The sequence below is a fragment of the Somniosus microcephalus genome, unplaced genomic scaffold (genome assembly GCF_052327205.1).
Source record: "Somniosus microcephalus isolate GS21.2 unplaced genomic scaffold, FLI_Smic_1.0 unresolved_chr3, whole genome shotgun sequence".
NCBI classification, from domain to species: domain Eukaryota; kingdom Metazoa; phylum Chordata; class Chondrichthyes; order Squaliformes; family Somniosidae; genus Somniosus; species Somniosus microcephalus.
This window is the reverse complement of record NW_028225181.1, coordinates 61,576,980-61,601,069: the sequence shown is the minus strand read 5'-3', so window position 1 is coordinate 61,601,069 and position 24,090 is coordinate 61,576,980.

Below are 24,090 nucleotides of genomic sequence, written 5' to 3'. Positions count from 1 at the left end.
ATACAACACAGGTTAGATACAGAGTAAAGCTCCCTCTACACTGTCCCGTCAAACACTCCCAGGGCAGGTACAGCACGGGTTAGATACAGAGTAAAGCTCCCTCTACACTGTCCCATCAAACATTCCCAGGGCAAGTACAGCACGGGTTAGATACAGAGTAAAGCTCCCTCGACACTGTCCCGTCAATCACTCCCAGGGCAGATACAGCAAAGGTTAGATACAGAGTAAAGCTCCCTCTACACTGTCCCGTGAAACACTCCCAGGGCAGGTACTGCATGGGTTAGATACAGAGTACAGCTCCCTCTACACTGTCCCATCAAACACTCCCAGGGCAGGTACAGCACGGGTTAGATACAGAGTAAAGCTCCCTCTACACTGTCCCCATCAAACACTGCCAGGGCAGGTACAGCACGGGTTAGATACAGAGTAAAGCTCCCTCGACACTGTCCCATCATACAATCCCAGGGCAGGTACAGCACGGGTTAGATACAGAGTAAAGCTCCCTCTACACTGTCCCGTCAAACACTCCCAGGGCAGGTACAGCACGGGTTAGATACAGAGTAAAGCTCCCTCTACACTGTCCCATCAAACACTCCCAGGGCAGGTACAGCACGGGTTAGATACAGAGTAAAGCTCCCTCTACACTGTCCCATCAAACAATCCCAGGGCAGGTACAGCACGGGTTAGATACAGAGTAAAGCTCCCTCTACACTGTCCCGTCAAACACTCCCAGGGCAGATACAGCACAGGTTAGATACAGAGTAAAGCTCCCTCTACACTCTCCTGTCAAACACTCCCAGGGCAGGTATAGCACAGGTTAGATACAGAGTAAAGCTCCCTCTACACTGTCCCATCAAACACTCCCAGGGCAGATTCAGCACAGGTTAGATACAGAGTAAAGCTCCCTCTGCACTGTCCCGTCAAACACTCCCAGGGCAGGTATAGCACGGTTTAGATACAAAGTAATGCTCCCTCTACACTGTCCCATCAAACACTCCCAGGGCAGGTACAGCACGGGTTAGATACAGAGTAAAGCTCCCTCTACACTGTCCCGTCAAACACTCCCAGGGCAGGTACAGCACGGGTTAGATACAGAGTAAAGCTCCCTCTACACTCTCCCATCAAACAAGCCCAGGGCAGGCACAGCACGAGTTAGATACAGAGTAAAGCTCCCTCTACACTGACCCGTCAAACACTCCCAGGACAGATACAACACAGGTTAGATACAGAGTAAAGCTCACTCTACACTGTCCCGTCAAACACTCCCAGGGCAGGTACAGCACGGGTTAGATACAGAGTAAAGCTCCCTCTACACTGTCCCAACAAACACTCCCAGGGCAGGTACAGCACGGGTTAGATACAGAGTAAAGCTCCCTCTACACTGTCCTGTCAAACACTCCCAGGGCAGGTACAGCACGGGTTAGATACAGAGTAAAGCTCCCTCTACACTGTCCCATCAAACAATCCCAGGGCAGGTACAGCACGGGTTAGATACAGAGTAAAGCTCCCTCTACACTGTCCCATCAAACACTCCCAGGGCAGGTACAGCACGGGTTAGATACAGAGTAAAGCTCCCTCTACACTGTCCCGTCAAACACTCCCAGGGCAGGTATAGCACGGGTTATGTAGTGTATGTACCCGTCTACCTTTAAGAGAACTATTGTATGTAACCGTTCACCTTTAAGAGAACTATTTTAGGTGTGGCACTACTTTGTTTGGCTTCTGTATACTGTAATACCGACGGTGACCACACCAGTATATAAGTGTTGTGTCAGGATTTATTGGGCAGATTCGCCCTGACCTTCGAATAGTAAAGTCCTGTTTTAAGTTACTCTGGTAGTCTGTGTATTGATTAACTAAACAACCCACAAACTTTACAGTGGCGACGAGTCCGATCGTACCCTGCGGCAACAATACTTACGAAGCAGTTAACGAGCGTCGAGAAGAGGCAACCGCCCTCGTCATTCTGCTGGGAGAAAACTCGAGTCTGCAGAGCTGGAAAGGAGGAAGAATTCAGAGACAAAGACTTCCATCAGCAACAGGCACTGACTGTCCCTTCTGCCACGGTGAGGAGTGAGCCGATCAGCACGAGAAGCAAGGCGGCCACGGTGACTGTGAGTAAGGGAAAGTAAAAAGAATAACCGGAGCATAAGGGCGGTGCACTCGACCACGGTCGAGGGGGAAAGGAGCCGGACAGAAGTCGGGCCCAGAGGCGCTGAGACTGGGGCAGCGTGGAGCAAGGAAGCCGCAGTACAGACAGGCTGGGGGACGCAACGGCGTCGTGAGACAGCTAGGCCGCGACCGGCGCAAAAGGCCGGGCAGCGACCGAAGCCACGAAGCGCTGCGACCGGGAACGTAGGCGCGGGAAGAGATAAACTCAGCCGCAGCCGGGGAGGGAATCACCGGACTGCGAGAGGGCTGGGAGGCGCGATTGGGAGCCGAGCGAGCGGGAGAGGCAGAGCCGACCAAGGGAGACTGAGCGAGAGTCAGTCCAGCGGCTGAAACTGTTCTCCGTCAACGGGGTGTACCCAGCGCCGGTAGAGCCGAGCGAGCGGGAGAGAGACAGAGCCCGAGCAAGGGGAACTGAGCGAGAGCCAGCCCAGTGGCTGAAACTGTTCGCCGTCAACGGGGTGTACCCAGCGCCGGTTGCCCTGCCGAGAAAAGGGAAAGCACTGAAGCCGACGCGCAGGCTGTGAACCTGAAAGCCAGCGGCCATCGCCCGTGGGGAAAGTGTACCCCTCCCGCCAGGGAAGAAATGCGGGAAGCCGCCATTAGGCGGGGAAGAAGACAGAAGCGGGAAACCGCCATTGAAGTGGGCGGGGAGAGAAGATAAGCGCGGGAAACCGCCATTTTCGCGGGAACCGCCATCTTTAAAAAAAAAATTTTCAAGAAATAATTCGTGGTGTTTATCAGGACGAGAGGAAGATGCCTAAGCGTGGTAACATCAACGATTTTAATTCTGAGGTAGAAGACTGGGCCACGTATGTGGAACGCATTGAGATCTATTGTGAGGCCAATAAAATAGAAGAAGATGACAAAGCTATAACCTTGCTAAACTCGATGGGCGCGAAGACATACGGGCTCTTGAAGCATCTACTATCACCAGCTAAACCGGCGGATCAGACTTTCAATGATATTGTGGCTGTTCTGAAGGATCACTTGAACCCCACACCGTTGATGTTGGCGGAACGATTCAAATTCTATGCGAGAACGCAACGGAAAGACGAAAGCAACGCAGAATACTTGGTCGAACTGCGTAGACTAGCGAAACACTGCCAGTTTGGAGGGAATCTGACAGAGGCATTGCGAGACAAGTTCGTGTGCGGATTGGCAAAGGAAGGAACGCAAAAGCGACTACTCGAAGAGAACGACCTTACACTTGACAGGGCTGTCCTTATTGCAGCATCGCACGAAGCCGCAGCGAAGGGAACTGCGGAAATGCAGCTAAAGACAGCGGCACTCAGTGTGGATCAAATTACCTCGACAACAACAAAATGTTATCGTTGTGGGAAGACAACACACGACCAGAACCAATGCTGGTTTAAGAACCAGGAATGTAGGAAATGTGGCAAACTGGGTCACATAGCTAAGGTATGCCGGTCAGGGAAGAAGACCAACAACCAAAGGACCAACAACCAAAGGAAGCCATCACAGGAAAAGTACAACAAGGTACACAAGGTGGCTGAGAAGAGTTCAGACGAACAGAATTCGGACTCAGACCCAAACGGCCAGGAGCTGGGTAGTCTGAGAATTCACAATGTGAGTAAGGAAGCTGACCTACAAACTATCTGGGTCATGCTAAAAATAGCTGGAGTCCAAGTGAAAATGGAATTGGACACTGGATCAGCTCTATCAGTCATAAATCGAAGGGATTACCACCAGCTATTCTCACATATACCCTTAAGAGATACCAAGTTCGTATTGCAGACATACACGGGGCATAAAGTATACCCCATGGGAAAGATAAGAGTCAAGGTGAGAGATAGGGGTAAAGAACACCCAAGAATGAACTTATACGTACTACCTGAGGGAGGACCACCACTTCTAGGACGGGAGTGGATCAAGAAAATAGACATGGAATGGCACTATCTAAAAGCCATAACGAGTGAGGACTCGGTGCAGACAATCAGCTCAGATTCTGAATCGGATGACGATAAGACCAACCCAAATGTGAAAGACAAGGCTAAAATGGACTTGCCGACTAAGGTTGGAAAAACGAAGGCATGCAGAAAGGCTTATGCTCCAGAGAAGAACAAAGTTTCAGAACAGATCTCCACCGAACAACGACAACATAGTTTGACAGAGAATTCTGAGTCTGTTCAGTTTAAGGACATATCCATGACGGAAGAACACCGAGCTCGGACTCAACTTTATTTCAAATTACGACAACAATTAGAACAATTGAGTTACCGTCTCGTACAAGAGATGAAAACAATGAAAAAGTTCTATGACACCGAATGGGAGAATCTGGAAAGACAACAGAAGCAGCTAGCTCAAGCAGAGAGCGACCATAGAGCCATCGTGACCAATCACCGATCACATCTCCCTTATGATGTTCAGGAGTTAGAATATTTGCAGAAAGAAGCAAATGAAGAGGAATCTTCAGGAAGCCAGGATTTTATTCCAGTTCTTCTCTACGACTCCTTACAAGCAGAGTTTGAGAAGTTGAAGGAACAGTATGAACAGGCCCAGGCTACAATCCTGGAGGGGGTTAACTCGGCAACCTCCGAAAAGCTAGTTTCAGTGGAAGCATATGAGCAACTAAAGGTTGAACATGAGCAAGAAGTCCAAAGGCTGCAGGAAATTCTTGATGAGCTCAAGGCCAAGACAGACTCATCGGTAGAAGTTCCATCCATAGATGAGAAATTAGAGGTGAAAGACATGGCAGAACATGAAAGTCAAGATGTCCAAGAACTCATAAAAATATTGAAGGAAACCCAAGACAAATATGAGGCGGCAATGACCGAGGTTCAACAACTTGAAGAAGAGATTCAACTGGGAATTCTTTCAGTGAAAGAAAAGGCAACTGTAAGAAACACAGAGACTGTAAGAATGGCCCCTGAACATGAGCTAGAGAGCATCAAGGCGCAACTTCTCCGAGCGCTTAAAGCCAAAGTACAAGAGGAAAAAAAGGTGAAAGCATTGGAGGAAAAGGTGGATGAAATGGAGAAGACTCTGATCCACAGGGTCCCCGTGGAAGAGTTAACGGTCAGCCAACTCCTTCATATGCTGAGAGACAAGACTCTGCAATGGGAACCATTTGAACACGAGCTTCAATCTTCAAAGGGAAGGGGTTCGGAGCTCTCAAAAGTTTGGGGAATAGTTGAGGTTGCAACACAGATTTTACGGGGCTGCCGAAAGTACGCTGAATCACGTCAATGTGAACTACAGAATGTTGAAACAGCTGCTCCAGTAGAAGGATTGAATAGCCCGATCAATCAATCCCCGATGGAAGGGGAAGTATTGGAATCACAAATGAGGTCATTAGTGAAGGATTGGCAGGAAACCCAGGAAGAGCGGGATGAATATGAACGCATGAAGAAGTCTCTTCAGGAAAGATGTCTAGGGAGGGAACAACAGTCGGCTAACGTCCAGTTGGGTAAGGAAGAAGTAGCAGGCCCTCTCGCTAGACTAGCTCAGGACGACACCGAATATTACCATGACCTGTTGAGTGACACGGAATATTACGATGACTTGGTCTGCCCAGCTTGTGATGAAAACTCCCAAAGTGCAGAAATCAGGATGAAGCACTTAAAGTCTAAGGAACATAGGGAGATGGTGGCGCTACAGCTGGCAGCGGATAAGGGAGCCCCGAGAGTCTCCAAGAAGCAGAAAAGAAAAAGACGAAGCAGAAGACGATAACCATCTAAATCATTATCACTTCTATCACATCATGCACGGGGGCCCTACGAAGGGGGCCAAATCAGTTGGAAAGTAGGAAAAATTACCAAGGCAGTCCAGCTGTTTGTAAAAGTCAGCACTGCTGGTTCAGCAGGACGGAAGTTAAAGCTGTTAAGCCAAGGGAAAGACTATTGGATGAGTCACGCTAGAAATGTGAACCGGCTACACCACAGAGATGTTGTTCGGACCGAGTCAAGACCAGAGACTGAATCTGTGAACTGTTCCCGCAGAGACTGAATCTGTGAACTGTTTCCCGCAGAGACTACATCTGTGAATTGTTTTACATGAAGTTGATTATATGTTATGTTTAATGGGGAATAAGTATGTTGTAAGCTAAAAAGGGAGGATTGTAGTGTATGTACCCGTCTACTTTTAAGAGAACTATTGTATGTAACCGTTCACCTTTAAGAGAACTATTTTAGGTGTGGCACTACTTTGTTTGGCTTCTGTATACTGTAATACCGACGGTGACCACACCAGTATATAAGTGTTGTGTCAGGATTTATTGGGCAGATTCGCCCTGACTTTCGAATAGTAAAGTCCTGTTTTAAGTTACTCTGGTAGTCTGTGTATTAATTAACTAAACAACCCACAGACTTTACAGGTTAGATACAGAGTAAAGCTCCCTCTACACTGTCCCATCAAACACTCCCAGGGCAGATACAGCACCGGTTAGATACAGAGTAAAGCTCCTTCTACACTGTCCCGTCAAACACTCCCAGGGCAGGTATAGCACGGTTTAGATACAGAGTAAAGCTCCCTCTACACTGTCACATCAAACAATCCCAGGGCAGGTACAGCACGGTTTAGATACAAAGTAAAGCTCCCTCAACACTGTCCCATCGAACACTCCCAGGGCAGGTACAGCACGGGTTAGATACAGAGTAAAGCTCCCTCTACACTGTCCCCATCAAACACTCCCAGGGCTGGTATAGCACGGGTTAGATACAGAGTAAAGCTCCCTCTACACTGTCCCGTCTAACACTCCCAGGGCAAGTATAGCACGGGTTAGTTACAGAGTAAAGCTCCCTCTACACTGTCCCGTCAAACACTCCCAGGGCAGTTCCAGCACGGGTTAGATACAGAGTAAAGCTCCCTCTACACTGTCCCATCAAACACTCCCAGGGCAGGTACAGCACGGGTTAGATACAGAGTAAAGCTCCCTCTACACTGTCCCCATCAAACACTCCCAGGGCAGGTACAGCACGGGTTAGATACAGAGTAAAGCTCCCTCTACACTGTCCCATCAAACACTCCCAGGGCAGGTACAGCACGGGTTAGATACAGAGTAAAGCTCCCTCTACACTGTCCCGTCTAACACTCCCGGGGCAAGTATAGCACGGGTTAGTTACAGAGTAAAGCTCCCTCTACACTGTACCGTCAAACATTCCCAGGGCAGTTCCAGCACGGGTTAGATACAGAGTAAAGCTCCCTCTACACTGTCCCATCAAACACTCCCAGGGCAGGTACAGCATGGGTTAGATACAGAGTAAAGCTCCCTCTACACTGTCCCATCAAACACTCCCAGGGCAGGTACAGCACGGGTTAGATACAGAGTAAAGCTCCCTCTACACTGTCCCCATCAAACACTCCCAGGCAGGTACAGCACGGGTTAGATACAGAGTAAAGCTCCCTCTACACTGTCCCATCAAACAATCCCAGGGCAGGTACAGCACGGGTTAGATACAGAGCAAAGCTCCCTCTACACTGTCCCGGCAAACACTCCCAGGGCAGGTACAGCACGGGTTAGATAGAGTAAAGCTCCCTCTACATTGTCCCATCAAACACTCCCAGGGCAGGTACAGCCCGGGTTAGATACAGAGTAAAGCTCCCTCTACACTGTCCCATCAAACACTCCCAGGGCAGGTACAGCACGGGTTAGATACAGAGTAAAGCTCCCTCTACACTGTCCCCATCAAACACTCCCAGGGCAGGTACAGTAAAGCTCCCTCTACACTGTCCCATCTAACAATCCCAGGGCAGGTACAGCACGGGTTAGATACAGAGTAAAGCTCCCTCTACACTGTCCAGTCAAACATTCCCAGGGCAGGTACAGCACGGGTTAGATACAGAGTAAAGCTCCCTCTACACTGTCCCATCAAACACTCCCAGGGAAGGTACAGCATGGGTTAGATAGAGAGTAAAGCTCAACGTACATTGTCCCATCAAACAATCCCAGGGCAGGTACAGCACGGGTTAGATACAGAGTAAAGCTCCCTCTACACTGTCCCATCAAACACTCCCAGGGCAGGTACAGCACGGGTTAGATACAGAGTAAGCTCCCTCTACACTGTCCCGTCAAACACTCCCAGGGCAGGTACAGCACGGGTTAGATACAGAGTAAAGCTCCCTCTACACCCTCCCAACAAACAATCCCAGGGCAGGTACAGCACGGGTTAGATACAGAGTAAAGCTCCCTCTACACTGTCCCGTCAAACACTCCCAGGACAGATACAACACAGGTTAGATACAGAGTGAAGCTCACTCTACACTGTCCCGTCAAACACTCCCAGGGCAGGTACAGCACGGGTTAGATACAGAGTAAAGCTCCCTCTACACTGTCCCATCAGCACTCCCAGGGCAGGTACAGCACGGGTTAGATACAGAGTAAAGCTCCCTCTACACTGTCCCGTCAAACACTCCCAGGGCAGGTACAGCATGGGTTAGATACAGAGTAAAGCTCAACCTACACTGTCCCATCAAACAATGCCAGGGCAGGTAGAGCACTGGTTAGATACAGAGTAAAGCTCCCTCTACACTGTCCCGTCAAACACTCCCAGGGCAGGTACAGCACGGGTTAGATACAGAGTAAAGCTCCCTCTACACTGTCCCATCAAACAATCCCAGGGCAGGGGCAGCACGGGATAGATACAGAGTAAAGCTCCCTCTACACTGTCCCATCAAACACTCCCAGGGCAGGTACAGCACGGGTTAGATACAGAGTAAAGCTACCTCCACACTGTCCCGTCAAACACTCCCATGGCCGGTACAGCACGGGTTAGATACAGAGTAAAGCTCACTCTACACTGTCCCATCAAACAATCCCAGGGCAGGTACAGCACGGGTTAGTTACATAGTAAAGCTCCGTCTACACTGTCCCCATGAAACACTCCCAGGGCTGGTATACCACGGGTTAGATACAGAGTAAAGCTCCCTCTACACTGTCCCGTCAAACACTCCCAGGGCAAGTATAGCACGGGTTAGTTACAGAGTAAAGCTCCCTCTACACTGTCCCGTCAAACACTCCCAGAGCAGATACAGCACAGGTTAGATACAGAGTAAAGCTCCCTCTACACTGTCCCATCAAACAATCCCAGGGCAGGTACAGCACGGGTTAGATACAGAGTAAAGCTCCCTCTACACTGTCCCATCAAACAATCCCAGGGCAGGTACAGCACGGGTTAGATACAGACTAAAGCTCCCTCTACACTGTCCCATCAAACACTCCCAGGGCAGGTACAGCACGGGTTAGATACAGAGTAAAGCTCCCTCTACACTATCCCTGTAAAGTCTGTAGGTTGTGCAGTAAATAACTTCAGAGACTTTAGAAGTACAAACAAAACAGGTCTTTACTATTCAGAGGTCTGGGCGATTTCTGCCCTAGTTAACGTATCACAACCCTTATATACTGGTGTGGTCACTATCGGTATTACAGTATACATGAGCCAATAAATAGTGCCACCCTGAAGTAGTGCTCTTAAAGGCGAACGGTCACATTCTATAGTTCCCTTAAAGGTAAACGGTTACATACACAACACTCCTCCCTTCCTAGCTTATTACTTACAGAATCCCGTTAAACATACAATCTTCAATTTTATATAAACAGGTTGCAGATATACTCTCGATGGAGTCAACGTCATGTAACAATTTACAGATATACTCTCGATGGAGTCAACGTCATATAACTTCATGTTTAACATAACATAATAACATATATAACTTCATGTCAAAACAGATCACAGATTCAGTCTCTGTGGAAAACAGTTCATAGATTCAGTCTCTGTGGTGTAGTCGGTTCACATTGCTGGAGTGACTCATTCAATAGTCCTTCCATGGGTTTAACAGTTTGAACTTCCGAACTGAATTGGCTCCGTTCGGAGGGACCACGTGTGTGATCTGGTAGAGGTAATCATGGTTCAGATGGGTCATCTTCTGTTTCGACTTTTCCTTTTCTGCTTCTTGGAGACTCTCTGGGCTCCACTGTCAGCTGCCAGCTGCATGCGCAGTTCCTCCTTCTCTTCCTCCTTTTTCCGTAGTAGAGCCACCTTCTCCCGATGTTCCGTAGACTTTCGGTGCTCCTCCATGATTTCTGTATGGTGGGAGTCGAAGTTACAAGTTGGGCAGGACAGGACATAGTAATATTCGGTGTCGTCCTGAGCTAGGCCAGCGAGAGGGTCTTCTATGTCCTCCCTACCCAGCTGGACGTCAGCCAGCTTTTGTTCCAAATCCAGACATCTTTCCTGAAGAGACTTCTTCACGTGTTCCGCTTCCTCTAACTTTTTCTGGGCTTTCAGCAAGTTGTTTACTAATGACCTCATTTGTGATTTTAATACTTCAACTTCCTTTGGAGATTGATTGATCGGACTATTCAATCCCTCTACCGGAGCAGTTGTTTCAGCGTTCTGTTGTTCAACCTTGACATGAGTCAGCGTACTTTTGGTATCTAAGGGTTGCTCTGCTGCCATCTTCTCAGTCTGTGTTGCAACCTCGGCTATTTCAATAACTTTTGAGAGCTCCAAACCCTTCTCCTCTGACGATTTAAGCTCATGTTCATGGCCCATTCTTACGGTCTCTGTGTTTCTTACAGTTCCCTTTTCTTCCACTGAAAAGATTTCCAGTTGCATCTGTTCTTCAAGTCGTTGGACCTCGGCCATTGCCGCTTCATATTTATTTTGTGTTTCCTTTAATAATTTAACGAGTTCTTGGACATCCTGTATTCCCTGTTCTGGTATGTCTTCCACCACTAATTTTTTTCCCATGGATTGAATCCCTAACGATGAGTCAGCCTTGGCCTGAAGCTCATCAAACATTTCCTGCAGACTTTGTAATTCTTGCTTATGGTCAACCTTTAGTCGTTCATGTTCTTTCACTAACACGAGCTTTTCGGAAGTTGCCAAGTTAACCCCTTCCAGGATTGTAGTCCGAGCCTGTTCATACTGTTCTTTCAACTCGTTACACTCTGCTTGCAACAAGTCGTAGAGGTGAACTGGAATACCATCCTGACTTCCTGAAGATTCCTCTTCCTTTGGATCGTTCTGTGTATATTCTAGTTCCTGAACAGCCTCAGGGAGATGTGATTGGTACTTGGCCACGATGGCTTTATGGTCGCTCTCTGCTTGAGCGAGCTGTCTCTGTTGTCTTTCCAGGGACTCCCATTCGGTGTCCCAGAACTTTTTCACCTTTTCCATCTCTTGTAGGAGACGGGCACTCAACTGTTCTAATTGTCGTTGTACTTTGACATAACGTTGAGTTCTAGCCCGGTGTTCCTCCGTAATGCATCTGTCTGTAGCTTGAACAGACTCAGAATTCTCTGTCTTTATGCACGCCATCGATTTCCCAACCTTAGTCCGTGAGTTCATGTTAATCTTGTTTTTCATACATAAGCTGGACTTATCGTCTTCCGGCTCGGAGTCTGAGCTGCTTGTCTGCACCGAGTCCTCACTCGTCATTGCTTGTCGGTAGTGCCATTCCATGTCTATTTTCTTGATCCACTCCCGTCCCAGAAGTGGTGGTCCTCCCTCAGGTAGTACGTACAGATACATTCGTGGGTGTTCTTTACCCCTATCTCTCACCTTGACTCGTATTTTTCCCAGGGGGTATACATGATGCCCCGTGTATGTCTGTAATACGAATTTGGTATTTCTTAAGGGTATGTGAGAGAATAGCCGGTGATAGTCCTTTTGGTTGATGACGGATACAGCTGATCCCGTGTCCAGCTCCATTCGTACTTGGACTCCCGCTATTTTTAGTGTGACCCAGATCATCTGTAGATCAGTTACTTTACCCACATGGTGGATTCTCAGACTATCCAGCTCCTGGCTGTTTGGGTCTGAGTCTGAATTTTGTTCGTCTGAACTCTTTTCAGCCACCTGATGCACCTTGTTGTACTTTCCTTGTGGTGGTGGCTTCCTTTGCTTGTTGGTCTTCTTTCCGGACCTGCATACCTTCGCGATGTGACCCAGTTTGCCACATTTCCTGCACTCTTGGTTCTTAAACCAGCACTGATTCTGGTCGTGCGTTGTCTTTCCACAACGGTAGCATTTGGGAGTGCTTGTTGTAATTTGGTCCACCCCGAGTGCCGCCGCCTTTAGCTGCATTTCCGCCGTCCCTTTCGCTGCGGCTTCGTGCGATGAAGCTATGAGGACAGCCCTGTCCAGTGTGAGGTCGTTTTCTTCCAGAAGTCGCTTCTGCGTTCCTTCTTTGGCCAAGCCGCATACGAACTTGTCCCGCAGCGCCTCTGTCAAATTCCCTCCAAACTGGCAGTATTTCGCTAGCTTACGCAGTTCGACTAAGTATTCCGCATTGCTTTCATCTTGCCTCTGGGTTCTGGCGTAAAATTTAAATCGTTCAGCCAGCATCAACGGTGTGGGGTTCAAGTGATCCTTCAACACTGTTACGATCTCTTCGAAGGTCTGGTCCATTGGTTTAACTGGTGCTATTAGATGTTTCAAAAGCCCGTATGTTTTTGCTCCCATCGAATTTAACAAAGTTATTGCCTTGTTGTCATCCTCAATTTCGTTGGCTACGCAATATATTTCTATGCGTTCCACATACGTGGCCCAGTCTTCTATTTCTGCATTAAAGTCATTAATATTTCCTCGCTTAGGCATCTTCTTCTCTTTTTGAGAACAGTACAAGTATTACTTTACTTATTATTAATTTTCTTCTCTCTTCTTGAGAACACACCAGCCTTTCTGAAAAATCTTATTACTTTTCTGAAATTCTTAATAATTTCCAAGATGGCGGTTTCCCGCTTCTTCCTTCTTCTTCAGCGGTTTTCCCCGAAAAATGGCGGCTTTCCCGCGCTTCTCGCTCTCCCCGCCCACTTCAATGGCGGTTTTCCCGCGCTTGGCGGTCTTCACCCGGTCCCCCGACGCCGTCTGTCAGCCCGAGTGCGGTCCTTATCTATAATGCGATCGCTGGATCGCGAAGCGGCTGCCGGCCCTTATCTGTAGATCCGATCGCTCTCGCGGCTCTCGGCCCTTATCTGGAGATGCGATCGCTGGCTTGCAACGCCTCCCGCTCGGCTCTGGCTCCCCCGCTCGCGCGGCTCTCGGCTCTGACACTCCCGCGCCTACTCGCAGGCTCAGCGCTTCGTGGCAGCGGTTGCTGCACGGCTTCTCACATTGCCGGCGGTCCGGCTGTCACCCGACGCCGTTGGACCCGAATGCTTTGCCCTTCTCCTCCAAATACTTCTACCCCGTTTTTAAATTTTTTTTATTTGTTTTAACTACTCACAGTCTCTTCGGCCGCCTTGTTTTAGGCTGATTGGCTCGCTCAAGATGTGGTAGCAGGGTAATCTGTGCCTGTTGCTGCCGCAGCTTTGCTGTTAATCTTCCAGCTTCCAGTAAGTACTATACTTTTAGTAGACGGAGCCTCGTGTTTTCTTTTTGAAGCTCTCTGCTACTGGTTAGTCTTGCCGCAGGGTACGATCGGACTCGTCGCCACTGTAAAGTCTGTAGGTTGTGCAGTAAATAACTTCAGAGACTTTAGAAGTACAAACAAAACAGGTCTTTACTATTCAGAGGTCTGGGCGATTTCTGCCCTAGTTAACGTATCACAACCCTTATATACTGGTGTGGTCACTATCGGTATTACAGTATACATGAGCCAATAAATAGTGCCACCCTGAAGTAGTGCTCTTAAAGGCGAACGGTCACATTCTATAGTTCCCTTAAAGGTAAACGGTTACATACACAACAATCCCCATCAAACACTGCCAGGGCAGGTACAGCACGGGTTCGATACAGAGTAAAGCTCCCTCTACACTGTCCCATCAAACAATCCCAGGGCAGGTACAGCACGGGTTAGATACAGAGTAAAGCTCCCTCTACACTGTCCCGTCAAACACTCCCAGGACATATACAACACAGGTTAGATACAGAGTAAAGCTCACTCTACACTGCCCCGTCAAACACTCCCAGGGCAGGTACAGCACGGGTTAGATGCAGAGTAAAGCTCCCTCTACACTGTCCCGTCAAACACTCCCAGGGCAGGTACAGCACGGGTTAGATACAGAGTAAAGCTCCCTCTACACTGTCCCACCAAACAATCCCAGGGCAAGTACAGCACGGGTTAGATACAGAGTAAAGCTCCCTCTACACTGTCCCATGAAACACTCCCAGGGCAGGTACAGCTCGGGTTAGATACAGAGTAAAGCTCCCTCTACACTGTCCCGTCAAACACTCCCAGGACAGATACAACACAGGTTAGATACAGAGTAAAGCTCCCTCTACACTGTCCCGTCAAACACTCCCAGGGCAGGTACAGCACGGGTTAGATACAGAGTAAAGCTCCCTCTACACTGTCCCACCAAACAATCCCAGGGCAAGTACAGCACGGGTTAGATACAGAGTAAAGCTCCCTCGACACTGTCCCGTCAAACACTCCCAGGGCAGATACAGCAAAGGTTAGATACAGAGTAAAGCTCCCTCTGCACTGTCTCGTGAAACACTCCCAGGGCAGGTACAGCACGGGTTAGATACAGAGTAAAGCTCCCTTTACACTGTCCCGTCAAACACTCCCAGGGCAGGTAGAGCACGGGTTAGATACAGAGTAAAGCTCCCTCTACACTGTCCCATCAAACACTCCCAGGACATATGCAACACAGGTTAGATACAGAGTAAAGCTCACTCTACACTGTCCCGTCAAACACTCCCAGGGCAGGTACAGCACGGGTTAGATGCAGAGTAAAGGTCCCTCTACACTGTCCCATCAAACACTCCCAGGGCAGGTACAGCATGGGTTAGATACAGAGTAAAGCTCCCTCTACACTGTCCCATGAAACACTCCCAGGGCAGGTACAGCTCGGGTTAGATACAGAGTAAAGCTCCCTCTACACTGTCCCGTCAAACACTCCCAGGACAGATACAACACAGGTTAGATACAGAGTAAAGCTCCCTCTGCACTGTCCCGTCAAACACTCCCAGGGCAGGTACAGCACGGGTTAGATACAGAGTAAAGCTCCCTCTACACTGTCCCATCAAACAATCCCAGGGCAAGTACAGCACGGGTTAGATACAGAGTAAAGCTCCCTCGACACTGTCCCGTCAAACACTCCCAGGGCAGATACAGCAAAGGTTAGATACAGAGTAAAGCTCCCGCTGCACTGTCTCGTGAAACACTCCCAGGGCAGGTACAGCACGGGTTAGATACAGAGTAAAGCTCCCTCTACACTGTCCCGTCAAACACTCCCAGGGCAGGTACAGCACGGGTTAGATACAGAGTAAAGCTCCCTCTGCACTGTCCCATCAAACACTCCCAGGGCAGGTACAGCACGGGTTAGATACAGAGTAAAGCTCCCTCTACACTGTCCCATCCAACACTCCCAGGGCAGGTACAGCACGGGTTAGATACAGAGTAAAGCTCCCTCTACACTGTCCCATCAAACGCTCCCAGGGCAGGTACAGCACGGGGTTAGATACAGAGTAAAGCTCCCTCTACACTGTCCCATCAAACACTCCCAGGGCAGGTACAGCACGGGTTAGATACAGAGTAAAGCTCCCTCTACACTGTCCCATCAAACACTCCCAGGGCAGGTACAGCACGGGTTAGATACAGAGTAAAGCTCCCTCTACACTGTCCCATCAAACACTCCCAGGGCAGGTACAGCACGGGTTAGATACAGAGTAAAGCTCCCTCTACAGTGTCCCGTCAAACACTCCCAGGGCAGGTACAGCACGGGTTAGATACAGAGTAAATCTCCCTCTACACTGTCCCATCAAACACTCCCAGGGCAGGTACAACACAGGTTAGATACAGAGTAAAGCTCCCTCTACACTGTCCCATCAAACACTCCCAGGGCAGGTACAGCACGGGTTAGATACAGAGTAAAGCTCCCTCTACACTGTCCCATCAAACACTCCCAGGGCAGGTACAGCACGGGTTAGATACAGAGTAAAGCTCCCTCTACACTGTCCCATCAAACACTCCCAGGGCAGGCACAGCACGGGTTAGATACAGAGTAAAGCTCCCTCTACACTGTCCCATGAAACACTCCCAGGGCAGGTACAGCACGGGTTAGATACAGAGTAAAGCTCCCTCTACAGTGTCCCGTCAAACACTCCCAGGGCAGGTACAGCATGGGTTAGATACAGAGTAAAGCTCCCTCTACACTGTCCCTATCAAACACTCCCAGGGCAGGTAAAGAACGGATTAGATACAGAGTAAATCTCCCTCTACACTGTCCCATCAAACACTCCCAGGGCAGGTACAGCACGGGTTAGATACAGAGTAAAGCTCCCTCTACACTGTCCCATCAAACACTCCCAGGGGAGGTACAGCACGGGTTAGATACAGAGTAAAGCTCCCTCTATACTGTCCCATCAAACACTCCCAGGTCAGGTACAGCACGGGTTAGATACAGAGTAAAGCTCCTTCTACACTGTCCCATCAAACACTCCCAGGGCAGGTACAGCACGGGTTAGATACAGAGTAAAGCTCCCTCTACACTGTCCCGTCAAACACTCCCAGGGCAGCTACAGCACGGGTTAGATCCAGAGTAAAGCTCCCTCTACACTGTCCCCTCAAACAATCCCAGGGCAGGTACAGCACGGGTTAGATACAGAATAAAGCTCCCTCTACACTGTCCCGTCAAACACTCCCAGGGCAGGTACAGCACGGGTTAGATACAGAGTAAAGCTCACTCTACACTGTCCCATCAAACAATCCCAGGGCAGGTACAGCACGGGTTAGTTACAGAGTAAAGCTCCTTCTACACTGTCCCCATGAAACACTCCCAGGGCTGGTATAGCACGGGTTAGATACAGAGTAAAGCTCCCTCTACACTGTCCCGTCAAACACTCCCAGGGCAAGTATAGCATGGGTTAGCTACAGAGTAAAGCTCCCTCTACACTGTCCCGTCAAACACTCCCAGAGCAGATACAGCACAGGTTAGATACAGAGTAAAGCTCCCTCTACACTGTCCCATCAAACAATCCCAGGGCAGGTACAGCACGGGTTAGATACAGAGTAAAGCTCCCTCTACACTGTCCCATCAAACAATCCCAGGGCAGGTACAGCACGGGTTAGGTACAGAGTAAAGCTCCCTCTACACTGTCCCATCAAACACTCCCAGGGCAGGTACAGCACGGGTTAGATACAGAGTAAAGCTCCCTCTACACTGTCCCCATCAAACACTGCCAGGGCAGGTACAGCACGGGTTCGATACAGAGTAAAGCTCCCTCTACACTGTCCCATCAAACAATCCCAGGGCAAGTACAGCACGGGTTAGATACAGAGTAAAGCTCCCTCGACACTGTCCCATCAAACACTCCCAGGGCAGATACAGCAAAGGTTAGATACAGAGTAAAGCTCCCTCTGCACTGTCCCGTGAAACACTCCCAGGGCAGGTACAGCACGGGTTAGATACATAGTAAAGCTCCCTCTACACTGTCCCGTCAAACACTCCCAGGGCAGGTACAGCACGGGTTAGATACAGAGTAAAGCTCCCTCTACACTGTCCCATCAAACGCTCCCAGGGCAGGTACAGCACGGGGTTAGATACAGAGTAAAGCTCCCTCAACACTGTCCCATCAAACACTCCCAGGGCAGGTACAGCACGGGTTAGATACAGAGTAAAGCTCCCTCTACACTGTCCCATCAAACACTCCCAGGGCAGGTACAGCACGGGTTAGATACAGAGTAAAGCTCCCTCTACACTGTCCCATCAAACACTCCCAGGGCAGGTACAGCACGGGTTAGATACAGAGTAAAGCTCCCTCTACAGTGTCCCGTCAAACATACCCAGGGCAGGTACAGCACGGGTTAGATACAGAGTAAATCTCCCTCTACACTGTCCCATCAAACACTCCCAGGGCAGGTACAACACAGGTTAGATAAAGAGTAAAGCTCCCTCTACACTGTCCCATCAAACACTCCCAGGGCAGGTACAGCACGGGTTAGATACAGAGTAAAGCTCCCTCTACACGTTCCCATCAAACACTCCCAGGGCAGGTACAGCACGGGTTAGATACAGAGTAAAGCTCCCTCTGCACTGTCCCATCAAACACTCCCAGAGCAGGCACAGCACGGGTTAGATACAGAGTAAAGCTCCCTCTACACTGTCCCATCAAACACTCCCAGGGCAGGTACAGCACGGGTTAGATACAGAGTAAAGCTCCCTCTACAGTGTCCCGTCAAACACTCCCAGGGCAGGTACAGCATGGGTTAGATACAGAGTAAAGCTCCCTCTACACTGTCCCATCAAACACTCCCAGGGCAGGTACAGCACGGGTTAGATACAGAGTAAAGCTCCCTCTACACTGTCCCATCAAACACTCCCAGGGCAGGTACAGCACGGGTTAGATACAGAGTAAAGCTCCCTCTACACTGTCCCATCAAACACTCCCAGGGGAGGTACAGCACGGGTTAGATACAGAGTAAAGCTCCCTCTACACTGTCCCATCAAACACTCCCAGGTCAGGTACAGCACGGGTTAGATACAGAGTAAAGCTCCTTCTACACTGTCCCATCAAACACTCCCAGGGCAGGTACAGCACGGGTTAGATACAGAGTAAAGCTCCCTCTACACTGTCCCGTCAAACACTCCCAGGGCAGCTACAGCACGGGTTAGATACAGAGTAAAGCTCCCTCTACCCTGTCCCATGAAACAATCCCAGGGCAGGTACAGCACGGGTTAGATACAGAGTAAAGCTCCCTCTACACTGTCCCGTCAAACACTCCCAGGGCAGGTACAGCACGGGTTTGATACAGAGTAAAGCTCCCTCTACACTGTCCCATCAAACACTCCCAGGGCAGGTACAGCACGGGTTAGATACAGAGTAAAGCTCCCTCTACACTGTCCCATCAAACACTCCCAGGGCAGGTACAGCACGGGTTAGATACAGAGTAAAGCTCCCTCTACACTGTCCCATCAAACACTCCCAGGGCAGGTACAGCACAGGTTAGATACAGAGTAAAGCTCCTTCTACACTGTCCCATCCAACACTCCCAGGGCAGGTACAGCACGGGTTAGATACAGAGTAATGCTCCCTCTACACTGTCCCCATCAAACACTCCCAGGGCAGGTACAGCACGGGTTAGATACAGAGTAAAGCTCCCTCTACACTGTCCCATCAAACGCTCCCAGGGCAGGTACAGCACGGGTTAGATACAGAGTAAAGCTCCCTCTACACTGTCCCATCAAACACTCCCAGGGCAGGTACAGCACAGGTTAGATACAGAGTAAAGCTCCCTCTACACTGTCCCGTCAAACACTCCCAGGGCAGGTACAGCACGGGTTAGATACAGAGTAAAGCTCCCTCTGCACTGTCCCATCAAACACTCCCAGGGCAGGTACAGCACGGGTTAGATACAGAGTAAAGCTCCTTCTACACTGTCCCCATCAAACACTCCAAGGGCAGGTACAGCATAGGTTAGATACAGAGTAAAGCTCCCTCTACACTGTCCCATCAAACACTCCCAGGGCAGGTACAGCACGGGTTAGATACAGAGTAAAGCTCCCTCTACACTGTCCCATCAAACACTCCCAGGACAGGTACAGCACGGGTTAGATACAGAGTAAAGCTCCCTCTACACTGTCCCATCAAACACTCCCAGGGCAGGTACAGCACGGGTTAGATACAGAGTAAAGCTCCCTCTACACTGTCCCATCAAACACTCCCATGGCAGGTACAGCACGGGTTAGATACAGAGTTGTTCAAATCATGAGGGGTTTTGATCGAGTAGATCGGGAGAAAGTGTTTCCAGTGGCAGGAGGGTCAGTAACCAGAGGACACAGATTGAAGATAATCGGTAAAAGAACCAGAGGGGGAGATGAGGAGAATGTTTTTTTACGCAGCGAGTTGTTGTGATCTGGAACGCGCTGCCTGAAAGGGCGGCGGAAGCAGATTCAATAGTGACTTTCAAAAGGGAATTGGAGAAATACTTGAAGGGGAAAAATTCACAGGGCTGTGGGGAAAGAGCGAGGGGGGAGTGGGACTAATTGGAGAGCTCGTTCACAGAGCCGGCACAGGCTCGATGGGCCGAATGGCCTCCCCCGTTGCAGGAACAGTCTATGATTCTATCTAACTGTGTGCTAACTAGCGAATGGTTCTTTTCCTCTCTCTCTATTTCTTTTACCCTCTCTCTTTATCCCTGTCCCTTTCTCTGTCTCTCTGAATTCAATTCAATTCAAATTGCTTTATTGGCATGATGATAAGGTACATCTTATGTTGCCAAAGCATCGAAAAACATTTGTGGTTGAACACATAAACGCAGATCTATCCATACAGTGTATAAACAGCTATATCCCTGAGTGTATAAATATACATTCGTATAATTTGTATATACTCTTTTCTTAGGTTTACTGGTTGTCCCTCTGTTTATGGCAAGCTGTAACATAGTGTGCCGCTCACAAGTCTTCTTCTCTCCATTGTCATGTGCATCACGACAGACCTCCCTCTTCCGCCCCCCCCCCCGCCGGTTGAATAGCTCCCCCTCCCTAGCCCGGGGATTCTGCGGAGAGTACGGCGGCAACTACTGAAGGGCGCTCACCGTGCTCCGAGAGTCCATGTGTCTGTGCAAGCTGGGGAAGCTTAATAACTCCTTCAGGGAGTGTGTGACCCTCTTGATCCATCTATCCCTATCCCGCCTTCAGTGTGCCAGTGCAGCCTTCGGTCGCCTGAGGAAGAGAGTGTTTGAAGACGAGGACCTCAAACCCGGCACTAAGCTCATGGTCTACAGAGCAGCAGTGATACCCACCCTGCTGTATGCCTCAGAGACATGGACCATGTACAGCAGGCACCTCAAAGCACTGGAGAGGTACCACCAACGCTGCCTCCGCAAGATCCTGCAAATCCATTGGCAGGATAGGCACACCAACGTCAGTGTTCTCGCTCAGGCCAACATCCCCAGCATCGAAGCTCTGACCACGCTCGATCAGCTCCGATGGTGAGTGTGCATGTGAGAGTGTATGTGAGAGTGTGTGTGTGAGAGTGAGTGTGTGAGAGTGAGTGTGAGAGTGTGTGTGTGAGAGTGAGTGTGAGAGTGTGTGTGTGAGAGTGAGTGTGTGAGAGTGAGTGTGTGAGAGTGTGTGCGCGAGAGTGTGTGTGCGTGAGTGTGTGTGTGAGAGTGTGTGTGAGAGGGTGTGTGTGTGAGAGTGTGTGTGAGAGAGTGTGTGTGTGAGAGTGTGTGTGTGAGTGTGTGTGCGTGAGTGTGTGTGTGAGAGAGTGTGTGTGTGAGAGTGAGTGTGTGAGAGTGAGTGTGTGTGTGAGAGTGTGTGTGAGAGAGTGTGTGTGTGAGAGTGTGTGTGAGAGAGTGTGTGTGTGAGAGTGAGTGTGTGTGAGAGTGTGTGTGTGAGAGTGTGTGTGTGAGAGTGTGTGTGAGAGAGTGTGTGTGTGAGAGTGTGTGTGAGAGTGTGTGTGAGAGTGTGTGTGTGAGAGAGTGTGTGAGAGAGTGTGTGTGAGAGTGTGTGTGAGAGTGTGTGTGAGAGAGTGTGTGTGTGTGAGTGTGTGAGAGAATGTGTGTGAGAGAGTGTGTGTGCAAGAGTGTGTGTGAGAGAGTGTGTGTGTGAGAGTGAGTGTGTGTGAGAGTGTGTGAGAGTGTGTGTGTGAGAGTGTGTGTGTGTGAGAGTGAGTGTGTGTGAGAGTGTGTGTGTGAGAGTGTGTGTGTGTGAGAGTGTGTGTGTGTGAGAGTGAGTGTGTGTGAGAGTGTGTGCGAGAGTGTGTGTGAGAGTGTGTGTGAGAGTGAGTGTGTGTAAGAGTGTGTGTGAGAGTGTGTGTGAGAGTGAGTGTGTGTGTGAGAGTGTGTGAGAGTGTGTGTGAGAGAGTGTGTGTGAGAGTGAGTGTGTGTGTGAGAGTGTGTGTGTGAGAGTGTGTGTGAGAGTGTGTGTGAGAGTGTGTGTGTGAGAGTGTGTGTGAGTGTGTGTGTGTGAGTGAGTGTGTGTGAGAGTGTGTGAGTGAGTGTGTGTGAGAGTGTGTGTGTGAGAGTGTGTGTGTGAGAGTGTGTGTGTGAGTGTGTGTGAGAGTGTGTGTGAGTGAGTGTGTGTGAGAGTGTGTGTGTGAGAGTGTGTGTGTGAGAGTGTGTGTGAGAGTGTGTGTGAGAGTGAGTGTGAGAGTGTGTGTGTGAGAGTGAGTGTGTGTGAGTGAGTGTGTGTGAGTGTGTGTGCGAGTGTGTGTGAGAGTGTGTGAGAGTGTGTGTGTGAGAGTGTGTGTGAGTGTGAGAGTGAGTGTGTGAGAGTGTGTGTGAGTGTGTGTGTGTGAGTGTATGTGTGTGAGTGTGTGTGAGAGTGTGTGTGTGAGAGTGTGTGTGAGAGTGTGTGTGCGAGTGTGTGAGAGTGTGTGTGAGAGTGTGTGAGTGTGTGTGTTTGAGAGTGAGTGTGTGTGAGTGAGTGTGTGTGAGAGTGTGTGTGTGTGTGTGTGTGCGAGTGTGTGTGTGTGAGAGTGTGTGTGAGAGTGTGTGTGTGAGAGTGAGTGTGTGTGAGTGAGTGTGTGTGAGAGTGTGTGTGCGAGTGTGTGTGCGAGTGTGTGTGTGTGAGTGAGTGTGTGAGAGTGTGTGTGTGAGAGTGTGTGTGAGTGTGTGTGAGAGTGTGTGTGCGAGTGTGTGAGAGTGTGTATGAGAGTGTGTGTGAGAGTCTGTGAGAGTGTGTGTGAGAGTGTGTGTGAGAGTGTGTGAGAGTGTGTGAGAGTGTGTGTGAGAGTGTGTGTGCGAGTGTGTGAGAGTGTGTGTGAGAGAGTGTGTGTGAGAGTGTGTGTGAGAGTGTGTGTGCGAGTGTGTGAGAGTGTGTGTGAGAGAGTGTGTGTGAGAGTGAGTGTGTGTGAGTGTGTGTGTGAGAGTGTGTGTGTGCGAGTGTGTGAGTGTGTGAGAGTGTGTGTGAGAGTGTGTGTGCGAGTGTGTGAGAGTGTGTGTGAGAGTGTGTGTGAGAGTGTGTGTGAGAGTGTGTGAGAGTGTGTGTGAGAGTGTGTGTGCGAGTGTGTGAGAGTGTGTATGAGAGTGTGTGTGAGAGTCTGTGAGAGTGTGTGTGAGAGTGTGTGTGAGAGTGTGTGAGAGTGTGTGAGAGTGTGTGTGAGAGTGTGTGTGCGAGTGTGTGAGAGTGTGTGTGAGAGAGTGTGTGTGAAAGTGTGTGTGAGAGTGTGTGTGCGAGTGTGTGAGAGTGTGTGTGAGAGAGTGTGTGTGAGAGTGAGTGTGTGTGTGAGAGTGTGTGTGAGTGTGTGTATGAGAGTGTGTGTGAGAGTGAGTGTGTGTGAGTGTGTGTGTGTGAGAGTGTGTGAGACTGTGTGTGTGAGAGTGTGTGTGAGAGTGAGTGTGTGTGAGAGTGAGTGTCTGTGAGTGAGTGTGTGTGAGAGTGTGTGTGTGAGAGTGTGTGTGAGAGTGTGTGAGAGTGAGTGTGTGTGAGTGCGAGTGTGTGCGAGTGAGTGTGTGTGTGAGTGTGTGTGTGTGTGAGAGTGTGTGTGAGAGTGTGTGAGAGTGTGTGTGTGTGAGTGAGTGTGTGTGAGAGTGTGTGTGTGAGAGTGTGTGTGAGTGATTGTGTGTGAGAGTGTGTGTGTGAGAGTGTGTGTGTGAGAGTGTGTGTGAGAGTGTGTGAGAGTGAGTGTGTGAGAGTGTGTGTGTGAGAGTGAGTGTGTGTGAGTGAGTGTGTGTGAGTGAGTGTGAGAGTGAGTGTGTGTGAGTGCGAGTGTGTGCGAGTGAGTGTGTGTGTGAGAGTGTGTGTGAGAGTGTGTGTGTGAGAGTGAGAGTGAGTGTGTGTGAGTGCGAGTGTGTGCGAGTGAGTGTGTGTGTGAGAGTGTGTGTGAGAGTGTGTGAGAGTGAGTGTGTGTGAGTGCGAGTGTGTGCGAGTGAGTGTGTGTGTGAGAGTGTGTGTGTGAGTGTGTGTGTGAGAGTGTGTGTGTGAGAGTGTGTGTGAGAGTGTGTGTGTGTGAGTGAGTGTGTGTGAGACTGTGTGTGAGTGAGTGTGTGTGAGAGTGTGTGTGTGAGAGTGTGTGTGTGAGTGTGTGTGTGAGTGTGTGTGAGAGTGTGTGTGAGTGAGTGTGT